The sequence below is a fragment of the Prionailurus bengalensis genome, chromosome A1, assembly GCF_016509475.1.
Source record: "Prionailurus bengalensis isolate Pbe53 chromosome A1, Fcat_Pben_1.1_paternal_pri, whole genome shotgun sequence".
Classification (NCBI taxonomy): Eukaryota; Metazoa; Chordata; class Mammalia; order Carnivora; family Felidae; genus Prionailurus; species Prionailurus bengalensis.
In genome coordinates, this window is record NC_057343.1 from 239,643,805 (window position 1) to 239,664,980 (window position 21,176).

The 21,176-nt window shown below is 61.6% G+C and overlaps 1 long non-coding RNA gene across 1 annotated transcript; it reads left to right on the forward strand.

The window, feature by feature from the left end:
* The first annotated feature begins 18,787 nt into the window (after window positions 1–18,787).
* LOC122495698 lies at window positions 18,788–20,529 on the forward strand. Its single transcript, XR_006300543.1, has 2 exons — window positions 18,788–19,550; window positions 20,373–20,529. It is a non-coding gene; the product is annotated as an uncharacterized LOC122495698 (long non-coding RNA).
* The last annotated feature ends 647 nt before the right edge of the window (window positions 20,530–21,176 follow it).

The following is a 21,176-nucleotide window of genomic DNA, read 5'->3' on the forward strand; positions in this document are numbered from 1 at the left end:
CTGAGTGCCCCCCATGGCTGTTTGGGCCCTCCTGACAGTGTGGGCGCGTCGGGGGATCCAGACCCGCCAGGCCGGGGCCGACCGGCTTCCGAGAGGCCGGGGCCCGGAGGCCTGGCGTCCGGGGTCCCGGCAGGGCCGCCGTCCGGCTTCCGCACCTGTCTGGAAACAAGCCCACAGAGAAGTCACGTCCACCGAGCAGCGCCTGCGAGGCCGTCCGCGCGGCCACGGTGTCCTCGTCCCGGGCTGGCGGCACAAGCCGCGGGCTGCGCGTCGGGGACAGAAGCCCTCGAGGCGGCGGGGGCCCGCCAGCTCGCCCGCCCTCCTGGTCCCCGAGGCCCCGCGGAGCCCTGCGTGCCGGCGGCCGCCGGATCGTCTCCGAGGTGAGCCGCACATCGCTCCTTCCCACACGTTTTCCTTGATTAAAAACTGATTTTCTGCTGTGCTCTCAGAATTGCTTTTCATTGCCTTTGGAGGAACAGAAGGGAGGGGGAGAAAAAGTCCGCTGTAAATAATCTTCCTCGGGAAGTCCGTCCGATTTTCTTCTTTATGGAGCAAGCGCATACTTAATGAGAACCCTCTGTGCCGCGCGTAGATCATCTTTATGTTCCGGGGTGACCGTGGAGAAGTCTCAGCTTTAAAACATCCCCGGAGCGCAGCGGGAACGAACACGGTGTCTGCGGCACCCAGGTCCCCACGCCGGCGCGGCGCCCGGAGACGTCTCCCCGCGTCCCGCGCCCTGGGCGGCTCCGCCTGCCTCCGAACTCCACAGGGCAGCATTTGATATTCCGGTGCATGAATTAAACACTTGGGACTGAGGAGACGTGCTCCTAAAGTCACAGGCCTCCTGTTTGCCGTAAATCCCTTTTCCTGGAGGAAACTAACAGTTTCATAACGCGTCTCCAGGCTCCACTCAAATGGGTCTCCTGAAACACGAGATCATAACAAAGAAAACAACAGAGACAGAGAAAGAGCTCCTCTCTGGAGCTGGGAGACCCCGAGCACGTTGTCCGCGATCGCCCGGCCAAGCCAAGGGGAGCCCCCTCCCCAGGGCGCCGCCCCAGGTGTGGGAGAAACGCCCCCCAGGCCCCCCGAAGGCGCAGATTCTCCGCGGTGGTGACAAGCCAGGGGGGCCGCATCGGCCAGGGGGCGTCCAGGACGGCTTTGCTCCCAGAGAGCGGTGGGGCCAGCTGTCGGCTGGGCCATGGGGGACACCCACACGGTGGCCAGGGCCCCCCAGCCGGGGAGGGAGGCCCCACGTGCGGGCACGTTTCCAGCCCTTGCCGACGTCCCCACGCCGGCCACGGCTCCTTCAGGGAGAGCCAGCCTCCGCTCCTCACAGGTGAGAGCGCAGCGGGGTGCGCGCAGCCCCCTTCGTGCCGTGCAGTGTGAGGTGCGTGTGATGCCCAAATCTGCGAAGCTCACGGCCGCGTCCGGGTTCTGTGGTGCCCCGACCACGGCACCCGGGCCGCTATTTAGACATTTGTTTGAGTTCGAGCGCATACACGCGTAAATATACACGCGCGCGCGCGGGCACAGGAGAGGGGGGAGAGACGACCGAAACACCCAGTCGGGGCGGGACTGACGGGGAGGAGGTGAGGGGCACCTCCTGGGTCAGGGCACGCTGGGTTTGCCTGTCTGCGCGCGAAGCTGGACGTGTCACCTGCTGGCCCTTCTGTTCACGTCGGCGGGATCTACAGGGACGCCCCCTGTTTGCCTCCTGATATTGGCAATTTGTGCTTCCTGACGTCTTCTTGATGGGTCTCTGGGACGTGCCAATTTTTATTAACTCCCCAAAGAACCGACTTTAGCCCTCGTTTGTTTTCTATGGGCTATCTGGCTTATAGTGTATTGATTTTTTTCCTCTTACTTTTGTTATTTGCTTCCTTTTTCTTCCCGTTCATTTCCCCTCCCTCTTTCTAAACTCTCAAGCAGGAAACATCATTGATTTCCAACTTTTTAGAATACATCTATCGAAGGCCGCAGGCTCCCGAAGAAGACGGCTTCAGCTGCTTCCGGCAGGTTCCGACACGTTCCGTTCTCACACACAGGACACTGCTCTCGTGGGACCGCGTGAATGTCGGTTCGCTTCACCAGACACGCACTGACTTCCCAGCTGTGCTGCCTGGCCGTGTGCTAGCGGCCCCGCCGGCCGTCACCCTGGCACCTGACGCACAGTCTGCCCTGAGCGGATACCGCGTCACCCCACACGCCACGCGGCCCTCCCTTCCGGATCCGCGTGCGTTCATCTCACATCTGTCTACGCGTGTCATAAAACGTGTAACACGTTCGCAAATTATTTCTGTCCTACTCGACAGATTCCTAGGGAAACTGGGAGGATGCTGCAACGTTCTGTTCCCTGCCAGGTTTGCTTGGCTTTGGCTCATCAAGGGAACGTCTCCGCTTCATCCTCATGGATGTGTGATGTTCTCGGTGACTGCGGAACATCCCAGCATAAAACCTTTGATTTTTGTCCTAACTGCCACGGCTTCTGACGGTCCCTATTTACAGTGAAAACTCCACAGATGGCAGCGTCCGTTTACTTCATTTCACCAGTTCATTATGCCAGCTCACTACGTGCGGACCGAATCTCCACGCCGCAGTGGCCACGTGGCCCACGCGCAAGAGAGGAGTTCGCAGGGGACGGTGGCACTGGGGGAGCCCCTGCCGAGACGGCTCTTGGCTCCCCCTGTAATATCCCAAACGTGCTCAGTCTGCACCACGGGACACAGCAGCACGTAGCTCAGGTGCCAGAGTGTGCCGGAGCCAAAGAGTGGGATTTCCACCGTCCAGGGGCTCCCCCCGGTCATTAGAATCCCTGCCTCTACCATCGGTGGCCCTCCAGGGGTTGCTTCTGTGCCCAGATGAGACGTCTTACCTGAGTCTTCACCCAGAAACGGTGGGTGCGCGTGGCTCTTTGGGGGAAGCAGGCGTGGGGCCCGGGAAAAGCCCAGGACGAGGACGGAAGGCAATCTGAGGCCATCCCTGAGCCTGTCACCGGTGTGATGGGCTCTCGTGCATGAGCTCCCACCGTCCACCGGGCAGGGGGCACGGGGGAGTTACACCCGCCGCCACCCGGGGTTCAAGAGGGCCTGGGCAGAGCAGGAGGGACCCGCGTTCCAGGGGTCACTTCCAGATACACAGGGCAGGGGCTGGCGGGCCACGCCCTGCACGGCCACTCGTCCCGACTGTGTCCGGCTCGAGGGTGGCCAGGAGCCCACGGGCCGGGCACAGAGGTGTTCACACAAACGTCTACAGCGCTGAGCGTTCGGCGGGGACTGCCGTCATGGGTGCCGCAGTCTGGAACGCAGCTCGTGAAGTGGTTTCCGTTAAACCACGTGACTAACTTCACGGACTGATTTCTAGCTTTGCTTTTAGGCTCAGTTCTCATTCTGCAGAAGAGAAATGCGTACGGGCAGACAGGGCTCGGGCACCTGCAAAGGCCGCGGAGGGCTTGGGTTCTGCCCAACCTGCCTCCTGCTGGTCCCCGCCCGCCAGGAGAGCACGCTGGCGGGAACACGCCGCTCGCCAGGCGCTGAGTCCCCCCACCCGACCCCCCTCCAGCCCCGCGGCCTCTTAGCCGGGGATTCTACGGTAACGGCAACGCCCGTGGTCTGTCGGCGCCCGGCTCACCCCTCGCCCGGGGGCCCCCAAGGTGCACAGGGTCCGTCTGCGCTGTCGGGCCTCCTGCAGCACGCTTCCGTGGGGACTGACGGTGACCGGCCTCCCCCCGCCCTTGGACAAGACCACGGCTGCCCCGCGGACTCTCCCCGAGCGTTCCAGCAGCCTACACAGCCAGATCGAGGAAGACAGCCAACTAACTTGAGAAACGAGATTGAGCCTGAGAGCTGATCCTTTAAGGTAAGAAGAGTTGTTTTAACCCACTCTTGACAGACTTGGCTTGGTGGCCATAATGAAACCCGCCCAAGGACCGGGCGACTCTCCTCCGCGAGAGGCCGGAAGGCCTAGCGGGTGAACGGGGCGCACTGAGCCACCCAAGTCGGGCGCTGGGCAAGCAGGCTCGGGGGCGTGGCGGCGGGGGATGGGAGCCGGGACTCCTGGGGCCACACGACACAACTCCGAGTGGACTCATCACACCCACCACGGGACGTCCACCTCCCTGCCGGCCCCGGGCCCCGGCCCCGCGTGGGCACTGGTACCCCTCATTCCGGGCGTCATGTCCAGGTACGGCCGCGTCCCGTGGAAGGAGGGGCCCTTTCTTGCCATTTCTTTCCGTCACAAAGAAATCTCTCCAGAACCCCGGGCCGACCTCCCTGCGTGTCTCAGCGGCCGGCTGTGTGTGCCAGCTAGGCGCCCTTCCCCCGGGTGCACGTCCCGTCCTGAGCGCAAGCCGGGCCTGGCCACTCACGGCGACGAACCGAACACAGTAAGCGACCTGGTTTGTCGCCTCTCAGGTCAGGCCGCACACGGCTTGTCCCACAACAGGAGCCGAGGCCATGAGTCCCCACCTGCTCGCGGAACCGACTCCCGACCTCAGCCGCGGAAGCCCCCTCGGGAGCAGGTGTCTCCCCGGGGGCTCCTTCAGATGACCCCGCAGCCCCCGCTGCCGGCTCGCGGCCTCGCAGGAGACCCTGACGCCCTGGCCCCACGTGAGCTTCGTCCGGATCCACGACCCACGGAAAGTCTGAGCTAAGTCTCAGGGCGATTTGTTCGGACAGTTGATAACTGATGCGGCCCCTGAGCAACCACGCGACAGGGAGAGGTGGTATCGGGGTCGGTCCCCACACGGGGACGCCGGGACAGGCAGACGGGGGCGGATTTCGTCACCGCTCCTTGGAGACACTCTTGCCGAGAGCCTGCTTCGGTCCTGGGCCTGGGCTGGCTGGGGAGCCCCAGGGCCTGTGCTCTGGGCCTAGGGGTCGGACGGTGGTTCCGGCTTCTCGGCGGGCGGGACCCTAGTGTGTTTCTCGCCCGGGGCCCCGTGCCGCTGTGATTGGGATCTTTTCCACAAATGATTCTGGTTATTGGCTGGACCGTCCTGAATTCTCAGAAGTGGGGCAACGGATTAAACCATGGGAAAGTGGTCGAGTGAGTTCAATTCTTTTTTTTATGTCAACATGCTGGCAGGCACTACTGAAGAATATTTTTCCAGTGAGGTGCTTATGAAAAACAGTTCTGAGTACCATAAAATCAATTGAGTGTAGAAGAGAAAAAGCCCTCGTTCCAGGAAACTTCGCTACAAAATCAGAGACACAAGGAAGACGCAAAAGGCGGCAGGGCCAGGCCCACCAAGGGCGCTCTCGGCCCCCACCTTCAGGTCGCTTTATCCCAGCCAGGGCGCGCGGGTGCGTGGGGGGGTTTCAACCCGAGCCAGCGGGTTCCTCTCATTCCCGTGGCTGTTCCCTGCGGCGGGGTCTGAAAGGAGAGATAAGGGCCCGGGTGCCGTGCGCGGGGCCTTCCGGAAAAGATGGCTCTTCGTCCGCCACCCCGACGGCTCCTGTGCCCCGCCTCCTCCCACTGCGACAGGCCGGCCTCGCGGGGTCGCCCGCTGGAAACGTGCCGGTCCCGGCAGACGCCCCGGGGAAGCCCAGCCCCGAGAGGACAGAGGCGGGAGCACCGAGAACTCTCGGGAGGAAGGGTCGGCCGCGGCCGCCAGCTGGGCCTGCCCTGACCGCGGACCCCGCAGCCCCTCCCGACGGGCGCCCTGTCAGGGGGCTCGGTGCTCTGACAGCACGGGGTGTGCATCCGTGTGTCTCCAAGTCCCGCTTCTCACGCCACTTCGGGGGACAGGAGCCCGCGGCCCGGCTGTCCACCTGCTCCTGCTTCCTCCCCGCAGCACCACAGCTGACGCACATCGCGACGCCCTGCGTGTGTCCTTCAGGTGACGTCCGGGGGTGCTGTGCACGGTCCTGGGGAAGGGGTCCTGAGAACAGAACGTCATCCCGTGACACAAAGCAACATTCCTTGTTATGCAGCAAAACGTTATTTCAGAATAAGTGTGACAAGCAAACGCACGGCCGCGGTTAGGTCCTCCATCGGGCGGTGGCCTCGCGCCGGGATGTCCGGCGGCCGCTGTGGACCCCGCGTCCCAGCAGAGACCGGACGGCACGGGGACGGACGGTGCCCCGTAAATAAGCCGCTCACTTCCCATCTTGTGCGTCTTAAACGTGGGGTGACACGGCGCCCTGGCCGCGGCCTGTAAGTACCACTGACCCCGGAAGCAGCCGGGACCCGCAGGAGACCAGGGCAGGGACGGGAGACGGGCGCACGGGCCCAGAACGTGTCGCTGTGCCAGAAAAGCAGGGCCATCGGAGGGACTGGGGAGGCTCCCAGGGGCCAAAGGGGGACACTTTAAGCCCCAGCAGCTGCAATGGATCAAAACGCAGGGAGCATGTTCCAACCCAAGGGGTGGTCCTGATGCTCAGAAGGCACAGCTCTCAAGTCTCTCCTTGGGAGGATCCTGGGCCATCGGATCACGTTCACTCCGTCTCTGCCATGTCTCCGAGGGGCCATGAGTGTGCTGCCCCAGCTCGCAGGTGAGGGAAGACGACAGGGCCCCGGCAGCACCGTTTCCCGAGCCCAGAACAACCACTGGCAGCCCCAACACGGCCTTGCAGAGACGCCCGCCACCCACGCAGCCCAGGACACACAGCCCGACCTGAGCAGCCTCTGCACCGGCCGCCAGTGGCCGTGACGTGCGGGGACAGAGGAGCATCGTCACTGGTGCTGCGAAGGCAGGGTCGGCAGAAACGGGAACATGGGAAACTCTTAGGGCAAAAGCCCAGTTTTTTCTTCAGCAACACAAAGTCAGACGAAGGAGGAGGGACAGAAAGGACCAGAAAGACCTCACGAGACGTCACTAACATGTCATCTGAGCCCCGGGCGTGAACTTCGCCACATGCTGAGGTTAAAACAAACTGGGTGAACACAAAAATAAACTCAAAATGGATGAAGGCCTCAATGTAAGACAGGAAGCCATCAAAATCCTCGAGGAGAAAGCAGGTAAAAACCTCTTTGACCTTGGCCGCAGCAACTTCTTACTCAACACGTCTCCAGAGGCAAGGGAAAGAAAAGCAAAAATGAACTATTGGGACCTCATCAAAATAAAATCTTCTGCACAACAAAGAAAACAATCCGCAAAAGTAAAAGGCAACCGACAGAATGGGAGAGGATATTTGCAGGTGACATATCAGATAAAGGGTCAGTATCCAAAATCTATAGAGAATTATCAAACTCAACACCCGAAAAACAAATAACCCGGTGAAGAAATGGGCAAAAGACATGAATAGACACTTCTCCAAAGAAGACACCCAGATGGCCAACAGACACATGACAAGATGTTCAACATCACTCATCATCAGGCAAATACAAATCAAAACTACACTGAGACACCACCTCACGCCTGTCAGAATGGCTCACGTTAACAACTCAGGCAACAACAGATGTTGGCGAGGATGCGGAGAGAGAGGATCTCTTTTGCATTGTTGGTGGGAATGCAAGCTGGTGCAGCCACTCTGGAAAACAGTAAGTATGGAGGTCCCTCAAAAAACTAAAAATAGAACTACCCTATGACCCAGCAATGGCACTACTAGGCATTTATCCACGGGGTACAGGTGTGCTGTTTTGAAGGGACACATGCACCCCCATGTTTATAGCAGCACTATCGACAATAGCCAAAGTATGGAAAGAGCCCAAATGTCCATCGATGGATGAACGGATAAAGAAGATGTGGCATATATACAGTGGAATATTACTCGGCAATCAAAAAGAAGGAAATCTTGCCACTTGCAACTACGTGGATGGAACTGGAGGGTATTAGGCTAAGTGAAATTAGTCACTCAGAGACACACAAATGTCCGAGAACTTCACTCATAGGAGGACTTTAAAACCCAGAACAGATACACATAGAGAAGGGAAGGAAAATAATATAAAAACAGGGAGGGGGACAAAACAGAAGAGACTCATAAATATGGAGAACAGACTGAGGGTTACGGGAGGGGTTGTGGGAGGGGGGATGGGCTAAGTGGGGGAGGGGCACTAAGGGATCTCCTCCTGAAATCACTGTTGCACTCTATGCTAACTAATTTGGATGTAAATTTAAGAAAATAAAAAATAAAACAAGTTAAAATTAAAAAAAAAGAAAAGAAAATTGAAAAAATAATTGAAAAAAACCCAACCTGGGTGAAAATGAGGAAGCAGGAATACTGACTGTGTGTTTGGGGCCCTCGGAGAATGACTGACTGTTTTAGGTCTGGTATTTGCCTCGGAGGCATTTTTATGTGTCTCCGTCTTTGGGACACAAGCACCGAAACGTCCGTGCCCGGTGCCCTGAGTTTGCCCCACGGCAAACAGTTTGGGGAAACGGGTGGGACTGACCCCAAGTTACGTGAGCCTGTTCTACTCTAGTTTTGCGAATGCCTGGAATTTCCCGTGAGGAATCGTTTAAAATGTGGAGTTTGGAGCAGGTGTCCGTGCCCTGCGTGCTGATTCTCTAGATTAAATGTGCCAGTGACGGGCGAAGAGTCCTGTGTGCCATCAGTCCGCGTCCGCCCCCGCGTGTGCGCCTCTGCCCGCCACGGCCCCCGCAGCCCGGTCGTCTGTCCGGGCCAGCTGTTGGAGAGCCCGTGCGTGTCAGTGACAGGTCCCCGGGGCCCGTGGAAGCAGGAGAGGGTCCAGCGTGGCCGTGCCCCGTCCTCAGCCCTCTGGGAGCCAGGCTGGGCACACTCGGAGGGCAGGGACGGGCCCCCCGGAGCCCCGCCAGCCAGGCCTTCCCAAGGCTGCCCGCCAGGCTTCCCTGCCTCTGATGCCACGGCCGAGAGGCTTCCGTGACGTCAGCCTGTTGTGCACAAGACGAGCTGTAGCCCGGGGCAGCGGAAGGTGACTGCAGGCCACCGTCCGGAGCAGCCGAGCACTCCCGCCATCTCTGCGTGCCGCCTGGCCTCCGGGGCCCCAGAAGACGGTGACCCATTGGAAAAGGCCACACGACGGCAATATCAGACCTAAGCAGGCCGATCAGAGGCAAACACACAAAACTGGAAAAGGGGCTCGAGGGGCAGTGAGGCCAGGAAGATGTGTATTGATTCCCTGCTGAGCGCGTGTCGGGAGCACCGGCCGATGAAGACAGCTCCCTCCGCTCCCTGACAGCACTGAGCCCTGCCTGCCTTCCAGAACCCGCCGTATCGAACCAGGCTCCCGGGGTTCACAGGGAAACACTGAAAACCGTCACTGCGTTGAACACGGGCCTGCTATTTCCGGCCTTCTTATGAAAACAAGGCCTCCGTACGGTTTGCCGCTTTCCCGGACCTCTGGCCGCAGACGGCGGTGGATGGTTGCGGGTCCCCCGTGTGTTTCTCTGTCTTACGGTGGCTGCAAAGAGAGATCTGTCACAAGCACACTTTCAAAGTACCAGCTCAATGTGCTTTGAAAGCCTCAGCCCGTAGAAAATTTCTCGGAGCTCGTGATCTTCCCGTCCCATACCCCACTCCCCCCAAAACACGAGGAACCAAAGAGAAAACCAGCAACCTTTTCTCCACATTGTGGGAGACGCTCACCTAAACTGTGAGGATCGCAAGACCCCAACCGAGATCCCACCTCGTCCGGCTGGGGGCCGGTGCCGATGGGCGGAGGCTCCTGGCGTTTGCGGGGCTGCTGTTCTGACCAAAATGACGACCAGCCCTTCTCTCCCCGCCCAGAACGAGGCTTAACAAGGGTGCCAAGACCCATCGTGCCCCGGGGGCAGGGGACACAAGAGTGACTGGGGCCCCGTGGGCACCAACTCAAGTCTGCACCACGCCCAAGGGTGTGAGCTGGGGTCCAACCCGGCCTTGAGCCTCCTGCTCCGGAGGCCGGGACCCCGATCAGGATTCCGGAAATTCAGAGAACCTGTGACTCATCACAGAATGCGAGGTAGAAGGGAGAGCAAAACCTCCAATGACTTCATTTCTAGCCTTCTCCTTGTAAGGGAACGTCCCACAGACGAGACACCGGTCAGGTAGCAGGACAGTCCTACTGGGAGACGGCCTGAGCTGAGCGTCTTGCCTAAGATGGGGGTCCCAGGGCACCGGACGCGGCACCAGCCCTGACAGGCACGCCGAGCAGAGAGGCAGGTCTACAGCTGAACTTGTCCCTGATTGGGGAGCGGAGCGACCCATCCAGCCCTCGGGGTCCCCCACCCCGGGCTCCAGGAGCAACGTCAGAAGACAGCGCCTATGTGCACAGGCCCTCAGACACGGTGGCGACACCTTCGGTGGAGCTGGGACCAAAACAGGGTGCAAAGCCTGGTGGCGTCTGGGCCCGGGCAGTCAGGAGCTCCTGGGGCGGCTCGCCCCACAGGCCCGTGCGCCTCCCCTCCGAGGGAAGACAGCACGTTCTCAGGACGCCAGGCCGTGGGGCCGAGGCTCTGAAGGAGCAGGTGTGTGTTCAGCAAGGCGACCCCACTGGCAGGCAAGTCCCGCACCCAAGGGCCGGCCCCCGCGTGTGGTTCCGGGGTGAGCACTTGTGCGCCCAGCGAGCCGCCCCTGCACACGCCCATGCCAGCCACGCATCCAGAGCGGGTCAGGGGACAGCCACCGCGGACGTCTGTGGGGCACAACCCCACCAGGGGCAAGGGAAATGCTGGAAGGGAAGTACAGGGAGAAGGAACGTCTCTTCCAGAAGGACTGACTTTTAACCGCGCAAGCTCACTCTGTCAGTGGTTAAAGAAAACACAAACGGAATCCGCTCGGAAAAACCTGACGACGGACTACGTTCGGCCACGTCTACAAGTTTCTTATTCTTTTCGAATGCACGGAAAACCAGCAGGTTTTCTGAGCCACCCCTGCAGCTCCCAGCCACCCACCCCTGCCTTGGCCCCCTCCCCAGCACAGTTTTATTTCACAGAATAAAATATTTCTGCGAAGTCAAATAGACCCTCGACAACAAGAGATGTTATTACCTGATACTGAATCACTAAAACTAGGTAAAATACCAATACATATTATTTAATATTATTATTTGCTAATATTATGATATTAAATATTCTTATCTTCCTAAACTATAAGAAGACTTTGATTTTTTTTTAGGGCCACACTAGAATTTCCCTGGTTCTCTGTTCTTTGGACTGCTAGTTTAAAACTGTAAAATACTATCACATCATTATTTTTCTCTAAGTCCTTCAGGTCTGTCGAAACAGCCCTCTCTCCCCAATGATCTTCATGGTCCTTGTCACCAGTGGCCAGTGCAGTGATCGGTTAGTGTCCCAGAGTCCCGGCCCGACAGACACCCTTGTCTGAGCAACCAGGTCCCACAATGTGTGGACACTGAGTCCTACAGAGAGTTCCAGGGCAAGGAAGTGAGGCCAGCGGGTGCTAGAAATGTTCATAAATAGAAACTATTCATGGGTAAATTAAGAAAGTTTCTTGAAGATATTTTTTCCTGACCATGGCAGCAATGAAAGGGCATGTAATCTCATTTCAGCCTTTAGTGTCCTTGTATAATCTTGCCCTTACGTTAGATTTAAGATAGTGTTTCTTTCTGGGGTGCCTGGGTGGCTCAGTTGAGAGCCCGACTTCAGCTCGGGTCATGATCTCCCAGTTTGTGGGTTCGAACCCCGCATGGGTCTCTGTGGCTGACAGCTCAGAGCCTGGAGCCTGCTTCGGATTCTGTGTCTCCCTCTCTCTCTCTGCCCCTCCCCTGCTCTCTCTCTCTCTCTCTCTCTCTCAAAAACAATAAATAAACATTAAAAAAAAAAAGTTAGTGTTTCTTTCTAGGTATTTCATCCGTATTGAAAATTAGATTGTAATGTATAATTATGTAATAACATACAATTTGAATTTGGAATTATGTAACATAATTATAGCATAATCACATGATAATACACAATTATATTATAATAGTATTAAAGGAAGTAACTGTAGCAGTCAGATAGGGCAGGTCGAGCTGCCGTAACAACAATCCCGACACGCAGTGGCTTAAAATCGGGGCTGATTCTGGCTCTCACAGTGTGTCCACCCAGGTCAGCACGCCGCCCCGTCCACGGAGCCTGGCCGAGCCTCCACCAGCTAAGGCGCCACCGTCTGCCACAGCAGGTGGAAGGGAGGGGGGTGAAGTGCAAGGCAAAGACAGTCACAAGGTCCTGAGCCCTCAGGCGGTGGGCGAGGGCGCTCACCCCAGGGGCAGCACCAGGAGGCCCCCAGGGCCGGCTCCCCACCACGCGTCACCACCTCACCGCAGCCCCTGGCCAGACGCGAGAGGGAGCAGGCTGGGAACCAGGAGGACCGGGGAAATCGTGCCTGGAGCCCGCCGTGCCTCCCGCGACTGCACAGCCTTCGCCGAAACCTCAGGGAAGTCAGAGGTCAGAGAATGCAGTCACAGGGGTCTGTGGTGTCCCAGTCAGCTGAGCGGGAGTGGCCCCCCCGGGGGGCCCACGGAAGGCCAGCTGCGCTGGGAGAGGACACAGTGAGAGAGGGTGGTTGGCCCCCAAAAGCGAGGGCGGGAAGCAGTACGCGCAGCTGAGTCTGCCAAGGCACAGCAACGGATCAGCAACGCAGGTGTGCATTCGTGCATGTAGTGAGCTCCTTTGTCTACGCGGTCATTCGGTCTGCTGATTGCGTATCTGCCTCTCTCTGAGGACACGCACGCTCCCCCGGGCAGACGCCTTTCTTTCTTCTGTCCACTGGTGCACCCCAAAGCCCCAGGAGAGCGCCTGGGACACGGAAGGTGCTCTGTCAGTGCGTCCCGCGTGAAGAGTTTCAGCCTCCCGCACGCAAGAACCCTCCTGATGTCTCTTCTCTGCACGGCTCTCCGTCTACGAAGAATGCCACCCATATGTCCTCATTCATTCAACACTCGTTAAGCCCCTACTGTGCGTTTAATGTGCACCTACTATTTACAGTAAGTCCCAACCCTCCTGAAGCATTGATTCTAGTGTAGGAGGGAGGAAATGAAAGCAAAGAAATAAAGCAAGGATACAATGTGCCCGACGGCAATAAAACAGGAACAAAACGGGAGCATATTGGGGCTCACCGCCCACACGGCCGCACCAGACTTGGGGCGGGGACCCGAGAGGCCTCGAGAAGTTAGGGGGAAAGGGCGTGTGAGACGCCATCCTTCCCGATGGGTTCCCACACGTGGGGACCCCCTCCGTGGACCTGCCAGGGGTGATGGTGGCGGCCGCTCTAAAGACACAAACCCGGGCCTTCCCAGACTCCTCCTCTGTGACAGCTTGAACTGTGTCCCCTCAAAATTCGTACCTTGCAGCTTTAACCCCCAGCACCCGGGTCGCACCCTCCTTTGGAAACAAGGTCATCGCAGCTGCGATCGGTTAGGATGTGATTGTGCTGGAGTGAGCGGCCCTAGTCCAATATGACGGTGTCCCTACAGACACGGGAACCTTGCACACAGGCACCGGACACGCCCAGGGCGACTGCCGTGTGAGCCTGAAGACAGAGATGCGAGCGGGGGTCAGGAGCCCCCAGACCGCCAGCAGCCGCCAGAGGCCGGACAGATGCCTGGGACAGACTCCGCCTCACCACCTCGGGGGGCCAGCCCTGCCCGCGGCTCGGCCTCGGACGTGTCCCCTCCAGAGCTGAGAGAGACCCCTGGGTTGTGGCTCTTTGTCAGGCCCCCGCGGAGGGGCTCCCCTGAGCCCCGAGCTGGGGGTCGGGCCCCCCGAGGGGCAGGTGTGCCTCTGACCGAGCCTGGTGACCACAGGCCCCCGTCAGGAGCTTCTCGTCACGGGCAAGAAGAACGCCTCTGCCGCCATTCGTACACAGAAGACGAGAAGGTGGCTAAACGTGTAAGTAATTTTGACTGAGTCATTGATCTGGATACTTTTAAAGTAAAAGTATTTCTGCCACACTTTGAAGTCGGGCTCGGTGGCTCCCTCTCCTCCCTCGGGGTTATTTTCTAGCCATTAAGAATGTGTCCCTTTTATCTGGGCCTTCAATTAATTGAATTTCAAAAATACTCTGAAATGGCTTTTTTTTATATAAAAATCAGCCACCTCCTGGAGGACATTCCTGTATGATTTGCTGCCACAGTAATTAAAAGCCTGTGGTGACACCGGTCACCGTCGGAGCGTCACCAGCTGCACTGAGTTTACGGCCGGGGAGGCGGGGGGGACACTCGGTTTTTTTAGGTGGCCGGCAACTGTCCCCAGCCGCCCTGGAAGGGGACACACCAGAGTCCCCAGGACAACGAACTACAAGGCAGATCGGTGCCCCAACGACAGACCCGCAGCGCTGACCCGCCCACGTCGGCAAAGGTCGCTGACGGCACGGCTCCGTCTGGGGCGCTGCTGGGAGGGGTGCACACGGGCCTCCCCGAACCCGGGCTGGGAGGGGTGCAGGAGAGGCCAGCAGCCGAGCCCCGATGGCAGCGCAGCCCCCTGTGCCCTGCGCTCCACCCCTCTGTCTCCCTCACCTCCTCCCTGGCCTGGGCAAGTGCCATTTGGTGCCTGGTCACCTTCCACCCGCCACAGGGCTGTTGGCGTGTGATTGCGGAGCAGTGCGCGTGAACGAGGCGGGCGGTCGCGCCTTCGCTGACGCCGCCGTGGGAAAATGGGCTTTCGGGCCGCGAGTTCCGGGGAGCACGCCCCACGGGGCTCCTACGGGAGGCCCCCCACAAGCTCACGCACTCGGGACCCACCCTGACACCTCCTGTCCCCACCCGCAAGACGTTCTCTCCCAACCCTTCCGTCAAGGACTCCGACACGACAGTCAAACTCCAGGCTGTTGTCTCTTCTACGCTTCACGGTACCTCCCTCTGGTGTGGATGCCGGTGAGTCCGGGCTGCGGCAGGTAAACGTTTCAAGCTGGACCACGCAGACTGCACACAGTGTCTGAATTGATAGCCTCTCGCTTTTAATAACAGAAACCTCCCTAAAATCTGCCCATGCGTTTCAGCATCACAGACATGACATCGTGTTTCTGAAATGAGGAGAAAGAAAAACTTCCCAACTCCTGCTCCCTGCTCTCCTTCCAAGCCCACGAGGGTGTGAAAACAGGAAGGGAGGTGGTGACCGGGCGGGACTGGGGGGCAGCCCTCAGTCCCCTCTGATCACCCTGGGCCGCGGCCCCCGGCACCTCCGACCCGGGGCCAGGGGCGCGTCCCTGTCCCTGACCCTGACCCCAGCACCAGGCTGCTTTGAAAGAGAAGCCACTCAGACTTTCTGCTTTAAGTAATTCAGATTGGCGCTGGGCCGGGACAAAGCCCTCCTACGGCCCTGCGGCCCCAGTCCTCAGCTCCTGGGGGAACTTGCCAGAGATGAGCCATGTCGCTCTCCACTGTCCAGCCCCAGGATCTGGGCCCCACGCTGCTCTGCGGCTAAGTCTGGCCACGGAGCTGTTAGAAGGCTGGGTCCTTCCAAGCCCAAGGGCATCTTCAGGACCCCATGCCCAGTGCTGCCAGGCGGTCCCTCTGAGGCCGTCCTCACTAGGGACCGGTTCCTGTGGCCTCCCCTTCCCCTCCCCCACTGCAGTCGGAGCCTCTCGCGGGTCCCCAGGGAGGGGGACCGGGGCGCGGGTCCCTGGGTGACGGCAGGCAGCAGACAGCATCGGGCCAGCTCCTCGTTCCCCACCAGATGCCTCTGCGTGTTGCTGCAACGGCCAGGCTGGGGGGGCGGGGGGACGCCGCAGCGGGGCCAGGCCCCGGGGGCACGGAGACTTTGTTTCAGATCGCACCCGGGCAGCTCTGCCAGCAGCAGAAACAAAAGACAATCGACAGACAATGGATCCAGCGGGGAGCACCTCCGACCACAGGGACCAGAGGTGGGGGCGCAGGGGTGGGCGCAGCCCCTGGCCTCGTTCCTGTGCAGGGAGTGCCGGGGCGCCCTCCGTCGGCCCGGGGGGACCGCTGCCCTTCGGAGGTGGCACAATGGCTCCCTGGATGGATCACTCAGTCCCGGGCCAAAGAGGGACTTTCCCTGCCAGGCTCCCTGGGCAAGACCTGGGGTACTGCCATCCTTCCCCCAGAGCACGGGCCCAGGAGGCCCTCTCAGCGCAGCGGGAGAGCCACGCGAGCCTCCTGCCCGAGAGGCAGGGGCGGAGGAGGGCCATCGACGCTTCCGGCCACTTGGCCAGGGAGCCGGGCAAGGTCAGGCCCGGCAGCGTCCAAGTGATGGGACACGAAGATTGGCTTCCAGGGAGCGGAGTGAAGGGAGGCCCTGCCCCCCAAGGAAGGGCGACGGGCCGCTCAGCGCACCTTCCGGGGAGGTGCCGTTTCCAGGGGCCTGGGTGCTGTTCCGGCTGTGGAGACTCCGGAGGCCGCCGGCTGCCCTGAGCTCCACGTGGGCCCTGGTGCTTCTCAGACGCCCGCCGCCACGGCCACCGCTGTCTTGAATGAGCGAAGGCAGGCAGAATGCGCCTATCTCCCCATCAGGGCTGTGAACACAAACATGCCTTGCTTATCGTCAGCTATGAAAAGAATCTAAGTCCCAGGTAGGCTCTGCGGGGAGGGACTGGCGTGCTTGTCCCCGTTGGCCCCGAGGCCCTGCCAAAACCATCCTGTGGCAAGAAGAGGGAGGAGGAAGCTGCCAGCAGGGCAGGGACAGCGGTCAACCCTCCCTCGGCGCCCTGACTCCACTTCCTTCCGGCTAGAATCGAGCAAGCTCCCTGCCTTACTCTGGAGGACGTTTCCAGACGCCCCGACATACAGGCACCCCTCTCACAACCCCCTCCAATCAGCCCAGGGTCGGAAAGGGTGTCTGCAGGCCCGTAGCCCGCCCGAGGCCCAGCTTCGTGTTTCCAGAGTGGACCCAGACCGCAAAGCTGTGTCCTTCCCAGAGAAGCCAGCGGAAGCTCTGGGCTCGGCAGCAGGGCGGGGAAGCCAGGACTGCTGGCTCTCCTTCTGCTCCGTGGAGGAAACAGAGGCACACGAGAGGCCAGGAGACAAACACCACCCAGCGTGCCGTTGTCGGAGCAGGCAAATGAGCACTGTCCCCCAGCGGTTGCCGGAGCTTTGCAGGGAAAAAAGAGGGAGGACAGCAAGTAACTTTTTCAGACACTATCCAGGTCAACAAATCTCAGACGTCATTATAAGGCCACAGATCATGAGAACAACTCCAAGGTTCCTTGAAATGATGGGGGGGGGGCGGGGGGGGGGGCGCAGGGCAAGGTTCCTCTGGCTGAGTGACCTGGGACCCACCCAGACTGACTTCCCTCCTGGACTCAGGTCTCAGGAGCCACTGGCTGTCCAGGCAGAGGGGTGGCCCCAGGCCGGACACCCAGCCCAGCAGCACTGCAGTCAGCCCTTAGCAAGCTCCCACTCCGGCCACCCAGTCCTGGGCAGATTGCAGGCTTGCTGTCACCTTTGTACAGCCACCCCCACCTGCCCACACCAAGGCAGTCGCCGCTGCCCGGACAGTCCAGTGGACTCGCGCGGACAGTAGCCGTGGGAGCCGGGCTCCCTCCGCGCCAAGGGGCGATGCTGCGGGGCTGGGAGTGGGGGGAAGGAAGCCCGGGCCCAGAGCTGCTCGCCCAGCCTACTCCCAGGAGGCCTGCGCGCACCCGAGCCCTCTGCCAGCTCCTCGGAGCGCGGGGTAGCGTGGCCAACGGGGAGACTCAGGAGAACTGGGGCCAAGAACCAGCGAGGCGGTCTCGGGCGCCGTTCTTCTGGCCCAAGACAGCGGGGCGCGGGGGAGGGCGGCCTGACAGCCCCCGAAGGGTCTGGCCGGATGGAGGCGGCCTGCCTTCCTGCCGCCCCGTTGTGGCGGCGCCGTCTTCTCTGAGCCCGGCGTCCCTGCCCCCGCCCCAGGGCGCCCCCCGTGCCTGCCCCTACGCCCCACGCACCCAGGGCGCGGGCCAGGCGGAGGGGAAAGTTGGCGAGCGCGCGGCGCCCGCGGGGGAAAGCGTTAATGGGCGGCCGGGTGGGAGCAGCGCGCTCGCTCGCCCACGTCACGCCGGTGCGGGCTCGGCTGACGACCGCGGCGCCTGGGGACGCCGGCGCGCTCCGCTCGCCAGGTGCTCCGCCTGGAAATGTCTCCATTAGTTGTCGCCTGCTCCCCGCCGGAGCGCGCGCGCCGAGCGGCCGCGCAGAGCCCTCGCGGGCGGCCGGTAGTGGCCGGGCGCCACCGCAGGTAGGCGAGGTCCCCGCCGCCCGCCCCCGCCCCGGGGCTCCGAGACCCCTCCCCCCTTCCGGGGAGGCGGAGGCTCCGCGCGGCCGCCGAGGGGCGCGGGCGGCGGCGACTGCGGCGACTCCCCGGTGCGTCCCGGGCTGCGCGCTGCTCCCCGCGGCCCCGGCGCCCGAGCGGCGCGGGCGGGCGCGTCCCCAGCGCAGGTAGGGAGTGGGCTCGGCCGCACAAACTTTGCGGGGATCGCTCCTGCGCCGGAGGGCACAAAGTTTGCCGCCTGCCGCTGGGGTCTCCAGAGGCGACCGCGTTCGCTGCAAGTTGCGGAAACGGGGTGCGGGGGAGGCTCGGGGCGCGGGGGGCCGACGCGGGGCAGCCGGGCCTGCCCCGGGACGCCCCGACCGCGCGCCTTTCCCGCTCGGGCGGCGCCCTGCGGGCGGGCGGCGGGGGCGCGGCGGGAGAGCCGGAGCGAAACGGTGGGGGGCGGGGGGGGTTGCAGGCGGTTCGGGAGCAGGATTCCGCGCGCCTGCCTGCAGCTCGCCCGCCTCACTTCGCGTGAGACCCGGAGGACCGGCCGCGAAGGAGTGACCCGCCGACCTCGGCGCCAGCGACATCCAGAACGCCTTTCAGCGCCACACCCCGCCCGGGTGTCCGCAAGCAGTGGGCGGGCACCGGCGCCCCGAGGGCTGGCCCTCGGCCGGCTCCGCGCGCTCCAGCCTCCGCCCTCTGCCTGAGGTCAACTTCGTCGGGCTGGAGCGAGCCCCCGGAGGCTCTCGGTGCGGAGGACGGGGTGGCCCCGGGGGACGACTCGGGGAACCGCGGGGAGCGCCTGGCCTCGGCGGGGCTCGGGAGCGAAGCCCCACGGGGAGCGGGGCGGGGTGGAACGTTAGGGCGCGGCCTACCTCCCAGAGGCCCTCAGCGGCCTACAGCACCCACCCCCGCCCCCGGGGCAAAGAGGGCGACCCGTAGGCCTCTAACGTTGGGCGCTAACCGTACTCAGGCCCCCTGGCCCTGGGCTCCTTCAGCACTCAACAGGCTGGCGGGGGCACCTCGCCCGAGCTGAGCCCCTGCTCGGTCCCCGGGGAGCCTCTCGGGGGTGTATTTAGAACCGAGGGTCCCTCGAGGGACTTGGGTTCAGCACGCGCGTCTGTGCAGGAGCATTTAGCTGATGGTACCTGAGATGCCCACCCTCCCGTTCTGCCCGCTCTGGGAGGGAAACCCCGGGGCCTCAGCCTTTCGGGAAAGGGCACTCGGAGAGTTATTCCGGCGTTTGCCACGGGACAAAGATAACCCAGAAAGTATCTCGGTTGCAGGAGGCCGGCCTCAGCCCGGCGCAGGGCGTCAGCGAGATGTCGGGGTGTGCGCCGGTCGGGAGACAGGCCTGGCCAGCCCTGCATCCAGGATCGGGTCGCAGGGCCTGGGTGAGCCGGGGCAAGGTCGCCAGGCTCCTCACAACAGCACCGAGCTTCCCCAGACAGGGTGGCCGCCAGGGTGCGGCAGGCCTGGAGCGGCGGGAAGCGGAGGAAGAGGAGGCCTTGGAAAGTAGTCGGTGAGCTTGATTTCTGGATTAGGAGTCCAGGTTGCCTGGGAGAACCGGGCCAGCGGGTGGGGACTGGGGGCGTCTTTTTACGACCCAGGCTGGAAAGGGAAACGTTGCAGTGATGGTCAAAGGAAGCCCTTGACCCCCCTGAGGCCTCCACTGACGGGCTGTGCCCTCCAGGGCTCCGAAGGCTGCTCACAAGACGAATGTTGGCGTGTTCAGGGGGCGCCGTTCCCCGTGAGCTGTGGCCCGGGTGAGGAAGGGCAGGGCGCAGGCCTGGGTGTGCTGCCCGGCAAGCCAGAGCGCGGTGGCTCGGTGCCGCTGGGACCTGGGCGGTGGCTGTCCTCCCCCTGCCAGCCGAGGGCTCACGATCGCTGGGGTTGGGCCTTGGGGGTGGGGTGAGGACAAGGGGCTGAAGGCATCTTTGCCCCCGGATTGCTGCTCCCGGAGCCCCCTCGGCCACCCGTGGCTCGGGCCCCTCCGTCGCCCAAACCTCTTTACCAGGAGAGAGCGAGCTGTTTGTAAACAATAAATAATGGGAAGTAGGAGGATGTTCAGAAAAGCCACAGCAGAAGCCGGGAAAACTGGAGGGAGTTGGGAGGAGGGGGGTGGGGGAGGGGAGGAGCAGAGGAGGAAGAGGGAGAGCCACTGAGAGATTCATTTCTGCCCCAGAAGCCCCGGTGGCTAGTTTCTTATTATTTACAGGAAGGTGATATTAGCAATTCAGGTGAGAAAGAAATAAACACGGCCGCCACGAGATCAATACAGAATTCAGAAACAATTATTAATGTCATTTGACTCGTGTTCTTTATATATCTCTCCCGGCTACAGACGCTTAAACTGTCTGAATAATTTGCATGGGGCGGCTATTCATTATTTCCGATGATTTTCCTTCGCAAGCAGCTCGGACGTGGCCGGCTGTGGTTCAGCGCGATCGGAGAGCTCGTATTTTCATCTGTAAATTAAAGCAATTACGCAGCAGATATTATATGATGCGTACTGTGGTCTCCAGACAGTCATCAATCACCTTCAACCGAGCTGTCAGAGCGGGCAGATTTCGTTTCTGGGAGGCAGGTTTGCAGCTGGGGAGAGGGCGAGAACGTCATCATTAATTAGAGGGTGACCCTGGGGCGATTCACAGGTCTGAACCCAGGAATCTTTCCGAGCAAGTCTGCACAGCGCCGCCGCGCACAGCTCCCCTCCCGGCCAGCCGACCGCGGGAGGCCGAGCGGGGCAGAGCGGCAGGGGCGAGCCGGGGGGGTCCCCGGAGGGCGGCTGCCTAAAAGGCGGGGAGCGAGTTCGGGGAGCGAGTTCGGGGTGCCGGGGCGCCCGTTTGCAGCCTGCGTGCTGGCCTCCGCTTTGCATTCGAGCTGGGTCCCAGGACCGGGACCCGATGGAAAGTCCTGGAGAGGGCGCACGGCTGTCCCCCAGCCCCCAGACTGCCCCGAACGCCCCGGGCCCAGAGCTATGCAAAACGGGCAGGGGAAGGCGTCCCGGCGCTCCCTCCCCTGCACTTAACCCGAGGGGCCCCGGAGCGCGCAGGGCTGTCTGGCAGTCCCGGGTTCAGCCGCGAGGGGCACGGGGAGGCTGGGAGGGCGGCCGCGGAAGGGGGTGGAGGAGGAAAGGGAGGGCGGT